General features: G+C 42.0%; 1 protein-coding gene and 1 long non-coding RNA gene across 3 annotated transcripts in view; one reads left to right on the top strand and one right to left on the bottom strand.

Moving 5' to 3' along the window:
- Positions 1–858: 858 nt before the first annotated feature.
- On the bottom strand, positions 859–20,614 carry LOC308473254. 2 transcript variants are annotated; one of them, XR_013983997.1, is made up of 4 exons: positions 20,339–20,614; positions 6,231–6,361; positions 2,145–5,619; positions 859–1,588 (listed from the first exon to the last, which is right to left on the bottom strand). It is a non-coding gene; the product is annotated as an uncharacterized lncRNA (long non-coding RNA). The 2 variants fall into 2 exon arrangements; XR_013983996.1 differs by having other exon boundaries at positions 859–5,619.
- Positions 19,695–20,668, top strand: part of HIVEP2 (HIVEP zinc finger 2) — a 140,362-nt gene continuing 139,388 nt past the window's right edge. The window contains exon 1 of the mRNA XM_080998529.1: positions 19,695–20,313. The gene's annotated coding sequence lies outside the window, so the exon portion shown is untranslated. The remainder of the gene's footprint in view (positions 20,314–20,668) is intronic.

The following is a 20,668-nucleotide window of genomic DNA, read 5'->3' as shown; positions in this document are numbered from 1 at the left end:
CTGACCACTAGGGCTGCTTTGAGAACAATGAGACAATATGAAAGTATCAAGACCCCGTCAAGATCGTGGACAGCTGTACAAAAGTCTAGACCTGAAGGGTGTGTAGAAACTGGTACCAAAAGGTTATGGAGGCCAGAGCTTGTGCTCCCAATTCCTTTAAGAAATACTTGCACTACTTCCATAACCAGGCAGAGTGGGTTTGTTGTTGTTGTTTAGTTGTTTAGTTGTTTAGTTGTGTCTGACTGTTTGTGACCCCATGGACCAGAGCACGCCAGGCACTCCTGTCTTCCACTGCCTCCCGCAGTTTGGTCAAACTCATGCTGGTAGCTTCGAGAACACTATCTCGTCCTCTGTCGTCCCCTTCTCCTTGTGCCCTCCATCTTTCCCAACATCAGGGTCTTTTCCAGGGAGTCTTCTCATAGGTGGCCAAAGTATTGGAGTCTCAGCTTCACGATCTGTCCTTCCAGTGAGCACTCAGGGCTGGTTTCCTTCAGAATGGATAGGTTTGATCTTCTTGCAGTCCATGGGACTCTCAAGAGTCTCCTCCAGCTCCATAATTCAAAAGCATCAATTCTTCGGCGATCAGCCTTCTTTATGGTCCAGCTCTCTCCTGATATTTTGACTAGAACCTTTATAGCTGCTGATGCCAGTAAACTGGGTTGAGGGGGAGGCTTGGTGGACTGAATGAGTTCTGTAGGCTGGCAGTTCCTTGATGCCAATTTATACCACCTATCACTCACAGGGTCTTTCTGTACCTGAAGTTACATATACCTGTACATGAAATTAGAGGCAACTCACCAAGTGAGGTTCAAGCCTGGTTCTAGCCCTGAAGTCTCTGTCACAGAGCACCCACAATTATGAAGCCAAACCATGGTATTTGATTATGATTAATGCATTTTCCAAAACTTGATATGTACAACTTACATTTACCGATACTTTCATTAATCTTGTATCAGAAGACTTCCATGTCCACCCCTCCATGGTTCCGTTTGTTCGTTATTTTGCTACATATCCTAATACCACCCAAGTCCTTCTGTACACTAACCTAGTTGTTTTTAACTGCTGCTCATATTTCTAACCCTACTTGGAAGTTTCTTTGACTATTATATCTCTTTAAATGCTCCCCCAAATATTCCTACTCTTCCTGTGTCCCTTCTCTCATCTTGATTCCTTATCCTTGCTATCATAGCAGCAAGTTGCAGAATGAGCCAAACCTAGTATTTTAGAACCTATTGCATTTTATTTACTTTTCTGATGAGTATTGCCAATATTGTGAATACATATAGAGAAGAACTTCATAAGTTTAATTATTTGTGATACTGGAAAACGTCTAATTGCTCCACTCACTTGAATCCCCTTCCATCCAGTGCATTTACTATTCAGATACACATGCAAAAAATACATATGGATTCTCAGGCATTTCAGTGGAGCAATGCAATCTCTCACACATCTCCTCTCCATTTAAATTAATGCAGATCTTGTCAGCATCAGAGATGAGCTCCCATCCCCATGCCAAAGGAATCGCTGGATCCAGACAAGAGCTTGATCTAATAAGTAGATTCTCAATGTAGCATTTTCACTGTGTACACTGAAATAGGAAAAGTAGGGGTTTTTTTATTGCAATGCTACAGAGATGTGATTCTGGAAATGCTAACAATTCTAAACCATTCATACAATAATATATTGGGGTTGTTTCTGTTGTTCTCCTTATATTGCCCTGTATAAACTATGAATAACAACTGAGAGCTATTTATCAAATTCCATGAGTTGCCTCAGAGTGGAATATTGGTCACTTTATTTTTGATTAAAACTCCATAAATCTGTCACAAAACCTTCAGTCTCTTAAGAACTACTCAGGGTGCAGCTCTTGCCAGATTTCCTGCAAGATGCTCATATAATAGATTATATTAGAAATTAGTGAAACAATTGTCCTCTGCTTGCCATATTTTTCCATGTATAAGACGACCCCTGCCTAAAACGGGGAGGCTAAGTCACAATATCTCCAGAGCAAAAATGTCGATTCTTAGCCTGAGGAAAGTTGAACTCTGGAACTCCTTGCCACAAGGAAAGCACCATGGCAAAGAATTTATCCATTTCCAAAATGGATTAGGTAGCAGTAGAAAATTATTTCGATAATTACTCACTGATTATGCAAAGCTGTCTCCATCTGCCAATATTTTGTGATTGGTGGGTATTAGTCATTTGTAGCTGCAAGTGGGCCCTGGGAGTAGGAAGTTTGGGAACCTCTGGCTTAAGGCATCTGATGCAATCATAGGGCAGGATTCACCTAACAAACCACATCAATGGAAGGCCTGCGTAATGACTTTACTTGCACAACAGGGCTTCCCACCCCCCCACGTACTGTGCTCCAGAAACCAGCTAGGGTGGGGCTCCGGGGAACCTCCACTAAGAGCACATAGCGGCAGTGGGATCATTCCACCTGGCACGCTGAATTGCTTTGCATTTTTTAATCCAAAACTTGAACTAGAAGTATTACTGCATTATGTCAGGAGCTCTGGAACCTTGATAGTTGTGGATAATGATTTAATTTTCGTGAGGAAGTATTTATTGACATTTAAATTAGGGACTATGAGTGGAGTGTTGTTTTGAATTTATATGCCAGACTGAGTTAGCTACAACTCACTAATTTCAGTTAATTCATTAAGTTCATCTTTGCCTTTCCCCTATGAAAGGACCCCTGCAGTCTAGACGGGATGTACTTCTTTGGGTGATAAATAATGAATAAATACAGAGAGTGCCATTAGCCATTAATGTAGCAGATTGATTCTCTGGAGCGTGCCGTCTCCATCCTTACTTTAGTGCTTATGCCACCTGCCTTTTGCACTTATCATATTGGGCTTTAGTGAGAGTGAATGAGATTCCCTTATCATTCTTTGTTTACTTCATTTTTACCAATGCACGCCAGCCAAAATAGAGCCTTTCTACAGTGACACAGAAGAAGATATAAATTGGAGGGAAAGTGCTCCATGTTAGCATACCTTTATTGCTCTGGCATAGTGATTTATGTGGCTTATTCATCATGATTAGGGAGCAACTCAGAAGATACTAGTTGTGTGTGTGTTTTATATCTATCTACTTAAAGCACATTACCAGAGATTAAGGACTGTAAAGTTCTTATAATACAGGGATAGGAAACCTATGGCCCTCCAGCAGTTGTTGGGAAGTGCCTGCATTGGATACTATTAGGAATCCCATATGTACTGTCTAAAGGAGAACAGGATATTTTTAAGATGCTGGTGGTGGTGAGTGGATGGTGCAGTTCAGCCAATTGAGGATGAACATCTGAGTATACTGAGCAAAAATCAAGAATGAATTTTTTCATTCTTGGAGGAGGAGGTGCTATAGTTCATTGGTAGAGCATATGATTTGGATGTAGAAATTTCCAAGTTTAGTTTAAAACGGATTTGGTGCTCTTGTGCAACAAACATGATTCTTGATTCAGAGCACAGTCTCTCAGCTATGGCACTACCGCAATTCTCCTCATGGTTGCATTATATTTTTAAACAACCAGGACAGACTGCAGAACAGACTCTACAACTGAACATTTTCACTGCAGCAGCAGAAAAAGCAAGTCAATCAATAAAGGGGAGGGGGTGTCCATATAGTGCAGTTCAGTTGCAATAATATACAATTCTAACACGAGCATGACATCTTTATGTGTTACTGTTTTTATTCACTAGTAAGAGCTTTCAGACCTGGTGATGCCGTGCATATCATTAGTTTAGCTGTCTTGAGCGACCTTCAGGTCCAATCGGGCTGAAGGGGAAGGAGGCAATCACCTCACCTGTCTGTCCCCTTGGAGATGCCAGGACTGGTGTGAACCGAGTGTTCGGGCCCTACCCGCAAGGTGGAGTTCCTGTTTGCCTGCAAGAACCGAGCCACATCCTGTTTGCCACTCTAAAGTTATGCCTGCCCACTCCTTTTATGATAGAAGCTGTGTGTGTCAGCTGTTGAATGAATGTCTTTTGTTTGCTTAGCCCTGCCATATACTTGTTCCACCAGTGATCATTGGCTTGCCCATGTTCTATACTGATTTGAACATTAAAGTTTGTGGCAGATAACAAAATTTGAGCCCAAGTACTTCATGCAGGACATCAGCCACAGGACCTGCCACGGTTGGCACCCACGTGGCAGGCAGTGGTCATGGGAGAATCAGTTTGCTGAAAGATTGGCAAAGCAGCACTGAATCTTTTCCCTAATATCCCTCCTTAAGAATCTAAGAAGGACCCTTCTGAATGAGATCAAGGGTGCATCTGGTCTAGCACCCTGCCTCCCACAACGACCATTCAGAATCCTCCAGGAGGACTGAAGGCAACAGCCATCTCACACAGTTGCTCCCCAGTAATGGGTACTTTGAGGTACTCTCCCTCTGAACACTGCCTCTGGAGGCTGCATGTATTCATCATAAAAAGGAGCCATTTCCACTACTGTGCTAATACGTCTAATCACAAGTGGAGAAGAAGCTGCCTTTTAACAAGTCAGAACATGGGTCCACCTAGCTCAGTATTGTCTATTTTGACTGGCAGTGGCTTTCCAGGATTGCAGACAAAGGATGCTCCCAGCCTTATCTAGAGATGGCAGGAATTGAACCTGGGCTGGGACCTTCCATGTGCAATATCGATGCTCCACCACTGAGCTACTGTCTTTCTCCATATTTCAAATAGGGAAATGTTAGTATGCCTCTTCAAAAAAAGAAAAGAAAAGAAAAAAGAAAAAGGTATGGTTAATAAGCAAAAACAATTTTATTTTTAAAAACAAAAGGCAGAGTTTTCATTGCCGTCACCCCACCCCCAAAGCAAATATATCCAGTAGAAATATTCAATTCTCCCTGTCCTATAATAGTACATTTTGAAGCAGGCAGCTGAGGAGGAATCAAGGACAGAACTGACACGCAGCAAGAGAACAAACTCAGCAGCTTTGTCAAATGCTTCTCAGTTTGTCTGTTGCATAACTGCAGTGCTAAATGCTACTCTGACTAATTTCTGCCACGTACAGAGCCAGATTTTCACATCAAGGAGCTGAGGCCAGATTGTCAAATGCTCAGCAGAGAAATGAGGGCCAGATTTTTCCAAAGTGATCAACACCCAGCATACATGCTAAAGCACTGAGGTCTTCTGGAAATTCTGGCACATGGCTTTGTTGCCACCTCTGCAGTACAGCTGAGGTCTTGGTTATAAACGCAGGGAAGAGTTTTCTGAACTGCCACTGACTTTGGGGGTGGATGAGGATAACTTCATCATGTCCTCTCCTTTGAATCTTCAATAGCCATTGAGGATGAACTGTGTGGCAGGAGCTGACCAGATCTTCTGGATGTTGTCACCAGTTCCATTCCTGGATCTCATCAGAGAGAAGAGTGCTTCAGGGAAGGGACTGCTCTTTACCAAAACTGCAACTATAAGAACTTGTGCTTAAGCTTGCTTTCTCCTCCTCTTTCCCATTCTTTTTTCCTTGTGTGCCATATCTTCTTAGCTGGTAGGCTGTTGGGAAAGGACCACCTTTGAACTGAATTTTGTAAGCCGTTCTGAGAGCTTTTTTTTGGCTGGTGGGCTGGATATAAATCCTGAAAAGCAGTTCCAATTGCAATTCTTTCTAAAATACCTGGAAAAATAAGAACATCTTAACTTGAGGCCAACAAATTGTGAAGTCAGCACCACACACACCTCCTTTGCAAGGACATTCTAAAGTTGGAGAGCCACCACAGAACGGGCTCTCTGCTTTATGACTACACAATAGGTAAAGGTAAAGGACCCTGACCATTAGGTCCAGTCGTGACCGACCCTGGGGTTGCGGCGCTCATCTCGCTTTATTGACTGAGGGAGCCAGCGTACAGCTTCCAGGTCATGTGGCCAGCATGACTAAGCCGTTTCTGGCGAACCAGAGCAGCGCACGGAAACGCCGTTTACCTTCCCGCCGGAGCGGTACCTATTTATCTACTTGCACTTTGACGTGTTTTCAAATTGCTAGGTTGGCAGGAGCAGGGACTGAGCAATGGGAGCTCACCCCGTTGCGGGGATTCAAACTGCCGACCTTCTGACCTAGGCTCTGTGGTTTAACCCACAGCGCCACCTGCGTCCCTACACAATAGACCTTTGTTAAAGCAGTGTTTGGGGAAAGGCTTCTACAGAAGATCCTACTACACAAGCAGGCTAGTTTGAAGATAAGATATAAAGAATTAAAACAATATGCAAAGTGTTCTAGTTGAACCTTACCATAAACCAAATGTTTGCACTGGTATTCAAACTCCATTTGCATTGACAGCTTTTGTCTGAAGCATCCACAATATAAAGGTGTTAAGAGTGTCTGCTTCACACACTGTAATTGCTGTTAATTAATTTCATTCCTAGACAAAAAACAAAAAAACAAAACAATGTCTAATAAAGCTACATTGCAGATCACCATAGTGCTGTAGTTGACTCAGCCCCTTTTCTGCTTTTGCAATTCTGAAAATCTTTAAGGAAAACTGTTGAGCTCTGCAGTACACCCAGATAGAAACTGGAACACAAAAAAGATGAGGGCAAAATAGAATAAATGTTTGAAGCTTATAGTTTCTACTGATGCCCATCAGAATATTGGGAAACAAACACTGCATTCAAGGGAGTTGGCCACATTCTGTCTCGGTGAAGATTAAATGACAAAAATCAAGAGAGACAAAGAACAGGTGAAATAATATCTTACATTAGATCAGCTCCTGCACTTGACAAACATTACACCTTTTGTAGCACATTAATATGAATGTTTTCTCGGAAGTAAGTTCCAATGTATTCAATGATGCTTACTTGTGAGAAAGTTTGCTTAGGGACGCAGCTTTAAATTAGGGGCACCATTTATACAAATACTTGGCCCAATAAAAAAAAGAATTTTATTTGTTCCTTTATTCTGTGAAACCTATAGAAGTGTAACAACTGAAGTAACATTGTCTACAACCCATTTTTCTGCTAATATTTCATAACTTGTCGCTTTGTTCTCATGTACATCTTATTTCTTGGAGACATCTTCTTGCATTTTTTATACCAGCACATTTGCAAATGGTCAAATAATACTTTTTCACTCATCAAATACTGTAAAAATAAAATGTAAAAATGAATATTCAAGACAAGCTGGGGGTGGCACTCAAGAGATTCATTTATCTTCAGTTTGGAGTGCTCATAATGGTTTGGCAGATTTTTCAGGCAGCTCCCGTTCAACGTGCTACTTAGCTGAAAGGGGGATCTGACAAGTAAAAACTGCATTATTTAAATTCAACTTTTTCAGGGTCTGGGGAACTTAAAAATGATTCCCCCCATTAAGGGCTCAATATCCATAATTACAACTGTCTAATAATCCTACCCGTTCTGTATTCTGTTAGATGTCATTATCATTTATGTCAAATAATAACACATATTAATGCACCTTGGGTTAGTTCGGCTCATAACTTGTTTAATATGTAGGTATAGATTTTATGTATATATAAAGCGATAAAACTTGCTTTTAGAATGCAACGCTCCAGAGCAGGGACACATATTCCTCAGCTAAATGATTTGATCTGGCCATTGCTATGCAAACACTGTAGCATATCCCTTCATCTTAATTCCCCTTTGCTAAGATCCTTCACCCTTCACCTTATTCGAAGAGATTCGAATAATGTAATATCATCATGGAATTAGAGAACTGGGAGGGTCCCAAAGGTCCTCAGAACTGATATTGCACAAGATATTCCACATACATTTCTCTTAAAATGCATTTGCCTATGTATTGAGCTATAAGTAAGATGTTGTTTTTGTTATTTAAACTTCTATACTTCTCTTCATCCGAGGATCACAGGGCAGTTTACAATATAAAAACACAGAAATGCATAGTGTAGTAACAGACAAAAACAACCCCCCCCCCCCAGTTAAAAAGGCCACAAATTGTTTAATTAGCCAAAGGCTTGGGAGAAGAGAAATGTTTTTGCCTGGCACCTAAAGATATGTAACAAAGGTACCAGGCAAGTGTCTCTGTGAAGAGCATTCCATAAGTGGAGAGCCACCACAGAAAAGGCAGTAGTAGGGGCTATTTAATTGCCTTGTTACTGAGAACATATTAAGCTGCAATATATTGAGTAAGACCATTGATCCATCTAGCTCAGAATTGTCTACACTGATTGGCAATTTCTGTGATTTCAGACTGGTCTCTCCCAGCTCTACCTAGAGATGCCAGAGATTGAACCTGAGACCTTCTGCATGCAAAGCACATGTCCTACCACTGAGTTATGGCTTCCCTACTGCGTATATATGACAAGGAATACGTTTTAAAATGGACACACACATCAAGTGAGTGTTGTTATACGTGCTACAGACACCACTGATGTGCATCGGAACAGCCAGACGAGATGCAACAAAAGTGATGGGTAGAAGAAGAACAACATGGGTAGACAAACTAAGGCCCAGGGGCCGGATCTGGCCCAATCGCCTTCTAAATCCAGCCCGTGGACACTCCGGGAATCAGTGTGTTTTTACATGAATGTGTCCTTTTATTTAAAATGCATCTCTGGGTTATTTGTGGGGCCTGCCTGGTGTTTTTACACGAGTAGAATGTGTGCTTTTATTTAAAATGCACCTCTGGGTTATTTGTGGGGCATAGGAATTCGTTCATCCCCCTCTCCCCAAAAAATATAGTCCGCCCCCCTACAAGATCTGAGGGACAGTGGACCGGCACCCTGCTGAGAAAGTTTGCTGACCTCTGAAGAAGAGGAAGAGTTTGTATTTGATATCCCACCTTTCACTCCCCTTAAGGAGTCTCAAAGTGGCTAACAATCTATTTTCCCTTCCTCCCCCACAACAGACACTCTGTGAGGTGAGTGAGGCTGAGAGACTTCAGAGAAGTGTGACTAGCCCAAGGTCACCCAGCAGCTGCATGTGGAGGAGCGGGGAAGCGAACCTGGTTCACCAGATTACAAGTCCACCGCTCTTAAACACTACACCATGTTGGGTCTGGTAAAATGCTTGCCAGTATTGCACACATACTCTGTAAGTACTTACTATCCCACATGCAGAGCTGGCATTCCATTGGCCCAGCCACGGGGGCTTCTGTGCAGACTCATGTTGAATGTGATTCTTAGGTTTGGTGATACGCAAAATGGTTGAAACAACTGCATTTATACGTAACAGAACATACATGGAACAACTACCCAAGCAGCCCTAAAAGGGTGAGATTCTACCTATGGTGCCATCAGCCTGAAAGTTGAATGACTTGGGCATGTACTTAATGGATGCACTAGTATCCAGTGTACTCCAAAATTAAACAATTTCTCGGGACTTCCGGGTCAGCGCCATCGTTAATGGCGGATTCCCTCTGAGTCTCGGAGGGACCAGCTCCGCGGGATCGGGTCTTACCGCTGCGGCAAAGCGGGGGCCCTTTAGAAATCACAGGCGGGGGAAGCCTGTGAACGTGGGGACTCGGCGGGCACCATTTGCACCCCCCCAAGCTGCGAAGGGACCCTTTTAAGGGCACCGGAGCGGGACGGGGTGAGCGGCGCGGTGCTGAGAGTTGACTGCTTCTTCCGCGGAGTGAAGCCGCACAGCCGTTATCAGAGAGCGCTGACTTTTTCCTGGGACAATTGGACTTTGAAAGCAACTACCCGTGAGTAGGATTAAATTGGATTTAAAAGGAGAAAATTTAAGTTAATTCGACACCGAAGCGGGAAGGTATAACCTGGAAGTCTGCCTTCCTTTTTTGTAACTAGAACAAAGCAAAGAGACTGTAAAGCAGTAACTTGGAAAGATGTTTGGAAAAAGACTTAAATCTTAACATCTGGAAAGCGGTCTCCCCTCCGGATTGCAGAAGAGGAGGGGGGAAGTTTTGAACTGTATTCATCTGCAAAAAAAAAGGGGGGAAAGGAAGCTAAAATCCGCTGCCTAAAACCTGGGAACGGACTGCCCCTAGACAAGGAATGTCGTTCAGTGGAAAGCCTATCGGTAAGCAGTAGACTTTGACAGCTAACTCTGCAAAAGAGATACAGTGTTTCTGGACCTCTCCTGGTTCTAAAGTTCTAAAGTAACTGTTTAAGTGCAATTGAAACTGTTGTTTTTAGGTGAATTGGGGGACTTATAAGGACCATTTTTGTTTTTAAAAGTTGCAAGTTCTGGCTGTTACTGTGTCCCCCTAGAGGAGGTTTGACATTGCTACAATAATAAGAGGAAAATTCCATTCCAAAACAAACTTTCAACCGTGGGATTGGCCTTGAATTCTCATGAGAGTGTTATGGCAGATGGGAGAGGAAAGTTAGAGCTGGCACAGGAAAAAACTACTAGGTCTGGCAGACACTATTGGACAGACATTGCGCAGCAGCGAAGGGCTTCAACATCTGGAGCATCTGGAACACCAGGAGCTGCTCCTTCACAGGTCAAACCAAAAGTTATGTCGTCTGAAGACGTTCTGGCACATGCACTTGGAAAAATTAATGAATCTTTGGAAAATTTAGCTAAGCAGGTAGCTGAGACAAATAAACAAGTAGCTGAAGCATTAGTTAAAATTGACCTGAATACAACAAGCATAAATAATTTGGGACAGAAGGTGAATACCAATACAGAATCTATTGAAAAATTATTACAGGAATCTGCTTCGACCCGAAAGATAGCTGAAGAAGCAAAAGATATAGCAACTGCTACTCAAGAGAAGTTACCACCGGTATACAAGCAATTGGAAGACCACGGTTTGACACTGTCTATGACTGAATTGAAAGAGAAACAAAGAAATTTAAGAATCAGGGCTGTACCAGAACGTAAGAAAGACAATTTGGCTGAATTTCTTACATAGGAATTCACAGATTTTTGGCAACAGGACTTGGGGAAGGAAGAATTTAAGATAGTGAGTGCATTTAGACTTGGAAGAGGACAAAGGAGGAACAAGGTGAGGGACTGCTTGATTACTCTTCGAACAAAAGAGGAGAGAGACAAAATTTTGAATCTGCACTATCGAAAGACTTTGGAAATTGACGACTCAAGTGTGGAGATATTTAAGGACATTCCAAAACATCTTTTGGACTTAAGGTTTAACTACGGAGACCTAGTTGCCCTGTTGAGAAGAAATAGAATTCTCTTTAGGTGGGAATTTCCTCAAGGCCTATCCTTCAAATACAAAGGAAGAAAGATAAAAATAAGATCAGTCAACGATAAAGATAGGTTTTTGAAAGATCACGAAGAAGATCTAAAGAAAGAAGCGGAATCCGGAGAAGAGCCAAAAGCACTGGAAAAAGGAATACTAGACATATCAAACTTATCCTTTGGATTGCACGGCCCAGAGAAAGAGACACCATCGACAGAACAAGAACAGACACTTGACGCAGTTGGAGGCAAAGCGAAGTAACCCCATCATGGCTCTGCAACTGTTAAGTTGGAATTGTAATGGTTTGAACTCTCCTCGAAAGAGAAAAAGTGTTTTTCATCTATTAAAAAAGGAACAATTGGACTTGATTTGTTTACAAGAAACACATATAACAAGGCTACACAGGAAACTACTGATTAATAAAAGATTGGGACAGGAGTTTATCTCATCTGATAAAGTTAAAAAAAGAGGAGCTGTGATATATGCAAAGGAGAGATTATTACCGAAATTAATTTTTAAAGACGAACAAGGCAGATTTTTGGCAATTGAAATTCAAGTTCAAGGAGAGAAATTTTTGATTGTAGGAATATATGCACCGAATGAGGGGAAATCCAAATTCTTTAAAAAGTTGCATGAGACTTTATTGGACTATCTGGATTACAATTTGATTCTGATGGGGGATATGAATGGAGTAGTATCTACAAATATGGACAAGGCACAAAGACAGGTAGTTACTAAGGATGGTAGACTACCGAAAACATTTTTTGAGATGACAGACAATATGGACTTAGTGGACATTTGGAGAGTAAAGAACCCCCTGGGAAGAGAGGGAACCTTCTTTTCTGAAGCCAAGATGACATGGACTAGAATTGACCAATACTTTATACTCTACTCCAATTTTTTGCGGCCGACGGAGCCTCCCACATCCCTTCTGCATTGAAGGTGTACCATGCAAAAGTGGTTTCCACCCTCTGTTATGCTGCCCCGCTCTGGGCCCCAGGGTCCAATTTAACATCGTTGGGGACATTGCAGAATCAGTTTCTCCGTCACCTCCTGAAACTCCCCATGTGTGTGAGCAACGCAGCCATACGTCTGGAGTTAAGGATTGCATCATTGGAGACTGTCATCTGGAAGCGAGTCTTTGGTTATTGGCTGTCCAGCTGGCATAGGCTTCCCGACCATTACCTTTTTCAGTGCCTCTGGCGGGACGACTTTGTCAATCCGTGGGTAGGAAAAATCCATGCCAAACTTCTGAGCATCGGAATTTCCCCAGCGGACTCCTTAAAGATGAACTTACGCTCAGCCAAAAGACTTATTGAGCAAAGATTAACAGACATTGAAAATCAACACAACCTCGCCGGGGGTGGGGGTGTCTGCTCCCCCAGGTATCACGGAATAACCCCTCCACTTGGCCTTCCATCATACATGTCATCTCTTTCATCTGTACCACACCGATTTGCATTTATTCGTGCAAGGTTCAATGTCCTTCCATCGAACCTGCTGAGCCACAGATTTTCCAAGGGTTTGGTGTCTCCGCTATGCGTGTGTGACGGGAAAACTGTTGATTCTCTCCCACATATAATGTTCAACTGTCCCCTACATAGCATAGCCAGGACTAAATTCCTGGGTCCTGCTTTACTGCGCTTGGTTGGCAGGCCTGCTGAGTCACATGCCGCACTACTTTTGCAGGATACAGATCCTTCTGTAACTCTGCAGGTGGCGAGATTCCTGAATGCGGTTATCTCACACACAAAAACCACCAAAAACAACAACATCAAAAACTAATCGGACAGTTTTGAAGAGAGTGCATGTCGGATCTCGTCTTCAGTTTTCCTTTTTCTGGGATCCGTCCCTTGGAGCTCTCCGGGCCCCAAGCTGTTATCTGGCTCTGCTCAATGTCCCACCCCTGCATCATGGTGTTCACCTTCTGGTGCCGAAAATATCGGTCTTTATGCCTCTGTGCTTTTATGTTTGTACATACTTTATGGGCTAATAGCCGTAAATAAATAAATAAAATAAATAAATAAAATACTGACCAAATATGGGTAACTAGAGGAATGGCACCAAAGATAAAGAAAGTGGAAATCTGCCCCAAATCTTGCTCCGACCATAACGCTGTAAGGATGGAGATGAAACAAATATCAACTGGCTCCTTCAGATGGAGGATGAATGACACCTTATTTAGAGATGAAGAAGTCTACAAAAAGGCCCAAAAAACTTTGAGAGATTATTTTGCAATAAATATGAACACTACTGTAGAAAAAAGAGTAATCTGGGACGCAAGCAAAGCTGTTATGAGAGGGTTTCTGTTACAACAGAATGCAATAAAGAAGAGAAGTCAAAATGAGAAGAAAGATAAAATTTTGGAGAAAATAAAAGAAAGTGAGAAGAAATTGAGAGCAAAACCAAAGTCGCAGGAGATTTTGAGAGAGATAAAATTATATCAAGTACAATATATGGAAATGATGAATCAGGAAATAGAATGGAAAATTAAACAAATGAGACAAAAAACATTTGAATCAGCTAACAAATGTGGGAAATTGCTGGCCTGGCAAATGAAAAAAAGACAAAAATTAAATACTATTACAAACCTAGAAGTGGAAGGAAAGAATATACACAACCTAATTGAGATTAGAAACTGTTTCCAGAGGTACTTTAAACAATTATACACACAAGGGCCACAGAAAGAAATGGATATAGACCGATTTTTGAAGACAAATGGATTACAAAAAATCTCTCAAGAAAGCAAATTAATGTTGAACTACAAAATATCTGAACAGGAAGTAGAAGGTGCCATTCAAAACATGCAATTGGGCAAATCTCCAGGACCGGATGGGCTGACTTCTAGATACTATAAATCTTTGAAAGAGTGGTTAGTACAACCTTTGAAGGAAGTCTGCAATGAAATATTGGAAGGGAAAAGGACACCAGAGTCATGGAAAGAGGCGTACATTACACTTATACCGAAAACAGAGACTGAAAAGACTCAGCTTAAGAACTACCGCCCTATATCGTTACTTAATGTGGATTACAAAATTTTTGCAGACATTTTGGCCAAGAGATTGAAAAAAGTATTGATGGAAGAGATTCATAAAGACCAAGCGGGCTTTCTCCCGGGAAGACACTTGTCTGATAATTTGAGGAATATAATTGATATTTTGGAAAAATTAGAAGTGAATATAAATACTAAAGCAGTTCTGATATTTGTGGACGCGGAGAAAGCCTTTGACAACATCTCTTGGAGTTTTATGAAGAAGAACCTACAGGGGATGGGGGTAGGCCAAGGTTTTGAAAATGGTATAGGTGCAATATACTCTGAACAAAAGGCTAAATTAATTGTAAATAATGTGGTGACGGAAGAATTTAAGATAGAAAAAGGGACACGACAGGGGTGCCCAATCTCCCCACTGCTTTTTATATCGGTCCTGGAGGTTCTGCTGAATATGATTAGAAGGGACCGGTTGGTTAAAGGCATACAGGTCGGAGCCAAACAGTACAAACTGAGAGCATTTGCAGATGACTTAGTATTGACGTTACAGGAGCCAGAATCTAGTACTAAAAGGGTTTTAGAACTAATTCAAGAATTTGGTCAAGTGGCAGGATTTAAACTGAACAAGTTAAAAACTAAGGTTTTAGAGAAAAATTTAACACCGATTGAAAGAGAGAGGTTTCAGAATGAGACAGGTTTGACTGTGGTTAAGAAAGTGAAATACCTGGGGATTAATATGACAGCCAAAAATGGGAACTTATTTAAAGATAATTATGAAAAATGTTGGACGGAAGTGAAAAAAGATTTAGAAACTTGGTCAAATTTGAAGCTTTCAGTGTTGGGTCGTATTGCTGTGATAAAAATGAATGTATTGCCTAGAATGCTGTTTTTGTTTCAAACATTGCAAATTGTGGACAAGATGGATTGTTTCAAGAAGTGGCAGAGAGATATTTCTAGATTTGTCTGGCAGGGCAAGAAGCCTAGAATAAAATTTAAGATATTAACTGATGCAAAGGAAAGGGGTGGATTTGCCCTGCCAGACTTTAAACTTTACTATGAATCAGCAGCTTTTTTGCTGGTTGAAAGAATGGCTACTTCTTGAAAACACAGACATTTTGGACCTAGAAGGTTTTAACAATGTATTTGGATGGCATGCATATTTGTGGTATGACAAGGTCAAAGCGCATAAAGCATTTAAAAACCATATTGTCAGGAAAGCATTGTTTAATGTTTGGATAAGATACAAGGATTTATTGGAAAACAAAACCCCAAGGTGGCTGTCACCGATGGAAGCAAAAGCTCTGAAAAGGCTCAATATGGAGGCCAATTGGCCGAAATATTGGGAAATTTTGGAACAAGATGGAGATAGACTGAAACTGCAGAGTTTTGAGAAACTAAAAAATAAAGTGCGAGACTGGCTTCATTATTATCAGATAATGGAGGCATATAATTTGGACAAGAAAATTGGCTTCCAGGTGGAAAAATCAAAATTAGAAACAGAACTGTTAGAACCCAAAACTAAGATTTTGTTAAAGATGTATAACTTGCTGTTGAAATGGAATACTCAGGATGAAACGGTGAATTCTGTCATGATTAAATGGGCACAAGATTTTGGACATAACATTATGTTTGCTGACTGGGAACAGTTGTGGACCACAGGTATGAAGTTTACGGCATGTAATGCTTTAACAGAGAATATTATGAAAATGATATACAGGTGGTACATGACCCCAGTCAAGCTTGCAAAAATTTATCACTTGCCTGATAACAAATGTTGGAAATGTAAAGAAACTGAAGGTACATTCTTTCACCTTTGGTGGACGTGCCCAAGGATTAAGGCTTTCTGGGAAATGATATATAATGAACTGAAAAAGGTATTTAAATATACCTTCTTGAAGAAACCAGAGGCCTTTCTTCTGGGCATAGTCGGCCAATTGGTGCCAAAGAAGGATAGAACCTTTTTTATGTATGCCACAACAGCAGCAAGAATACTCATTGCAAAGTATTGGAAGACACAAGATCTACCCACTCTGGAAGAATGGCAGATGAAGCTGATGGACTATATGGAACTGGCAGATATGACTGGCAGAATCCGAGACCAGGGAGAAGAGTCAGTGGAAGAAGAGTGGAAGAAATTCAAAGATTATCTACAGAAATATTGTAAAATTAATGAATGTTAGAATGATGTTGGATAGAAATTAAGTGGTTTCCAGCTGTAATGCTTTAAGGGAATATGAAAAAAGGGTTATAAATAGGTAAAAATCTAATGCTATTATAAGATCAAGGATTAGGATAATTAAAGAGGGTAAGGATTTGCTGAACCAACAGATTGAAGTGGAATACAAAAAAGGGAGGTACGAGGAGGTCCGGGAAACAAGCTAAAGGAAAATAAGTAATGGAAAATCTGGGTGTTTTTAACCATTTTTATTTTGTATTTTTGTTATTTTTTTCACTTTTATTGTAATATTTTAAAAAATCTTAATAAATATCTTATTAAAAAAAACAAAATTAAACAATTTCTAGTATTCTAGACACCATGTGTATGTTCTTATACCACACACACTATGCAGTTTTTAATAAGTCACTTATTGGAAGTGATTCACACACCTCCCCAAATTAATAAATATGTGCAAACAGCTTTGAATGAGTCAGAAATGAGTCTCTACGGTCTCCTTTACTATGAATTCCTGTGAACAATTTGCAACTTGTATATGTAGTGTTTCTTCTGGGTACACACGCTTCAGGTATGTCAAAACTTGGAAAATTATAAGATACCTCTTAATTCTTCTGTTTCTTTTTGCTGACTGAAATTTGTCGTCCTTATCTTCTCCATTTGCAACTCTGTGTAAATAAATGCCCCCCCTCCCTCTTTTCCAGTTTTTATCAGTGTTTCTTTTAAACAATGACCCGGAGGCTTTAACTACTAGACCATTTCACTTTGTTTTTAAAATTCCTCTTGAAACCCTGTAATATTTGCTGCTGCAAATAGTATAAAATGATGCCACAGGGGATCCAAGCATGGTACAAACTTTACTTAACACTGTGTGATTCTTAACAACTTGATCTCAGAACGATTACTGTCCTAGGTCACATTTCTCGGTTGGAGTTCCCTAGAGCTGCTTCTTTCCATGCCCCTATTCACATAACATTTTAATTCCTACTATTATTACAGACACTCAGGACCAATCCCAGAGGGTACTGCATTTCACACAGCCAGGAAAGGGCTTTTGGTATGAACAAACAGATTGCAGTTCTTCCGAACTACCAGTCCAAGGTTGTGGCAGTGTGGCTAAACTCTAATTTGAGGTGGTGGCTTTAAATTACAACTCTACGCTATAGAAGTAAACGCCAAACCTTGGCAGGATGTGTGAAAATCGAAAGTAGCTGCAAATTACCCAGAAATCAGAGAACTACAAGAGCTTCCATTTCAAATATAATAATGTGTGCTTCCTTTTAGTTTCTTACAGGAATTGTACACTATTTTGAAAAAGATGGATCAACAGCTCAAATCCATGCCCACAGACCACACTGTAAAAATAACCAATGCAATGTTCTGTAGTGCCACAGTGGCACAAAAACACAAACCGGAGGTGTAGCTTTTTGTATGGAGTCTCTCCAAATCCACCATCAAATCACAACTTTGTCTATAGACTGTGTCATGCTTCAAATTTTTGGTTTTGTGTGGGATATGCAACTTTAGTCATATTCAGAGAAGACACATAATGCCAGATACCACTTGGTAGAAAGGAACATGGGGAGATGTATTATACAGTCAGACCACTGCCCATCTAGCTCAGTGGTTCCCAAAGTACCCTCCCCCTGCAAAAAAAAAAAAAAAAAAAAGACTATTTGAAAATTGCTGGTCTTGGCAGTCTTCTTAATGATTTTTCTGCCTGTTGTAGCAATTGTAATGTGATGTGCTAGGGGCTGTACTTTTACTGCTGCTTTTATTTCTTATCAATTGTATTTTGTAGTATTACAAAATACAATTGCAATATTACATTTTGAATTCTGCAGAAGTCAAATTCCAATAAATAAAATACAAGAAATAAAAGCAACAATAAAACTACAAGTAAAAACAATACCAATATTTAATGTGGTGGATGTGATGACTCCCATTTTCAGCCATAAATGCACAGATGGACTGTGGACCACCTGGATAGCAACCCCTGATCTGAGTATTGCCTACACTGACTAGCAGCAGCAGGATTGAACCTGGGACATTCTGCATGCAAAGCAGATGCTAGACCCCAAAGCTATAAGTCCATGGTTATATTTAGGGTTTATATTATTAGGGTTTTTTTAATTAAGTTATGTTAAGTCCATAGAAAAGGATGTGCCCTTGAAGATGGCTTGCGGGATGGGCTCCATGTGAAAACCACAAGGATGTCTCTTTGAGCCTGTATTTTTTTTTATACCGCTGCAGCAACATACAAGATTTGGTTCCACAAGTTTTATGGCACCGTTTGCTGATGGTTTTGTGTGATCCGAACTTAAGTCATGTGAATTTAGATTCTACTAGATCCCATTTTCCAAATTCCATTCCATTCCATATCTGCTTGAGAATGGCTCAAACCCAGCGGAGGTAAAGAGATGCAAATTTTGATTAGCCCAGAGAGCGCAGACAAACTCCGAAGTTCCTACTATTCAGACTGACAGTCCTTTGAAAAAAGAGTTGCTGGCGTTCCCATAACATTCATGAAAGAACGTCATCTGATCTGGACAATTTCTATAAATCTGCAAATCAACCAAAATATTTTTTATTACGACCCGCCCCCGCACCTCTTTAAAATGAATTTATTTATCTGCCATGGGGAGAAAAAAAGACCCCCACCACAACGCAAGTAAATATTGCGGCTAATCACCAAAGTCAAAGCAAGAACATTCCCTAAACTATTCGCTTCCCGCCTGGAAATCCACACCGGCTGCTGCTGAAGCATCGCCGCTAAGTGAGACATTTTGTTTTCGAAAATCGCATGACGCCGAGGACAAGGCAAAAGCCGCGAGGCCGCAGGAGCAACAGCCAGGTCCCGCCAGCATCCGACGAACTTCTCCCGGGCGCATCGAGGGAAAAGGGCAGCAGGGCAGGCGATTCGCCGGAAGAAGCCGCAAAAGGCAAACTTTAAAAAAGAAAGCAAGGAAGAAATGCCGCAGGAATGACCTTGGCCAGGCGAAGGAGGCGGAGACCGGGGACGGAAAGCAACCAAAAAGGGCGGAGGAGGCGGAGGAAGGGGAGCCTGGCCGCGGGAAAGAAGATCCCACCCACATCCTTAAAGGAAATTCTCAGGCGAGGAAGTCGCACAACTTTTTTTTTTTTTTGCCCGGCAAGTTGAGACCGGCTCTCCTGGGAGTTCCCTCCGCGGTGGGAGGGAAGAGGAAGCGAGATCTCCCCTGACCGGCGAGGGAGGCGCGTAGCTCTCCGCTCTCAAGGAGGCCCCGCCCCCTCCCTCTCCTCCCTCTCTCTGTCTCTCCGCCCCGCCTCGGTGCCCCTCTCCTACGCACTCCGCCTGTCAAAGGCGCGCAGCGGAGCCCGCGGCGGCTCTCTCGCGCTGCTGGCCTTCTGGTTCAGCCTCCTCGCCTGCCTGCCTCCCTCCCTCCCTCCCTCCCCGGGACGCGCTGGGGGATCCGATGACATCACTGGCTGAGCTCTCCCCTCGCTCGCTCGCTCTCCCCTTGTAACTTCTGTTCTGGGAAGTGGTGCCAGGAATAACCCAGTCTGTCTGCAGATCAGAGGCTCCTATCATCCAGAAGGGAGGAGAAAGGGGGGGGGGGACACGCACGCCACACCACACACACACACACACACACACACACACCCCAACTGCGGCTTCTCGGGCCTGCCCTTGATACGTGTGGATGTATGTGTGTGTATATATATCTATACATACATACATATATATATATATATGCGCGCGTGTATAGGTGTGTTTTTTTGTAATAAAGTCGAGCTGACGCGGAGAGAGAAAGGGAAAAGAGAAGGCGGAAAAGAGCCAAGCAAGATGAATGATCGGTTTGAATAGAAACACACGAATCAGACGCCCTTTGGCTGTCGGAATATCTCTTTCTGCCTCTCTATATAAAGCAATGCAGCAAGGCATTTAAAGGCAGACACAGGCTTAGCAAGAGAGCAACAAGAAATCACACACGGGCCGGTCGTCAACAACAACAACAACACCAGCGGCAGCAGCAGCAGCAAGAAGGGCGGCAGTTAGAGGGCTTTCCTCCTTCTCGGTGACTCCCAGGTGAGCTCCTGCTGCAAATACTCACCCCCTTCTTTTTCCTGTGGGGCTCGAAGCAACTGACAACCCTCTGAGGTGGTCTTGATCGCCACGGTCAGGGGTTTTACTGTCACTGTGGAGGGGGGAGAGAGGCAGTGTCATGTCGCTGGTTGTTTTTGTCCACCCCCACCCCCTTTGGCAGTCGGAGAGCAAGTGCTTTTGCTGGCTTGCGTGCATGTACTGAAAGAAGACTTTGAAATAATATACATACACAGGGGTGAGAGCTCAAGGTTTTGCCAGCGGGGTGAAAAGGGGGGACTTAGTGTGTTCGGATGGGTAGCATCACTTATCCCCCCCCCTCCCCGCATTTCCCTGAACT

Source organism: Podarcis pityusensis (assembly GCF_964106645.2).
Source record: "Podarcis pityusensis genome assembly, chromosome: 3".
NCBI lineage: Eukaryota > Metazoa > Chordata > Lepidosauria > Squamata > Lacertidae > Podarcis > Podarcis pityusensis.
Note: the sequence above shows the minus strand (reverse complement) of the source record. Positions and strands in the feature narration are given on the sequence as shown.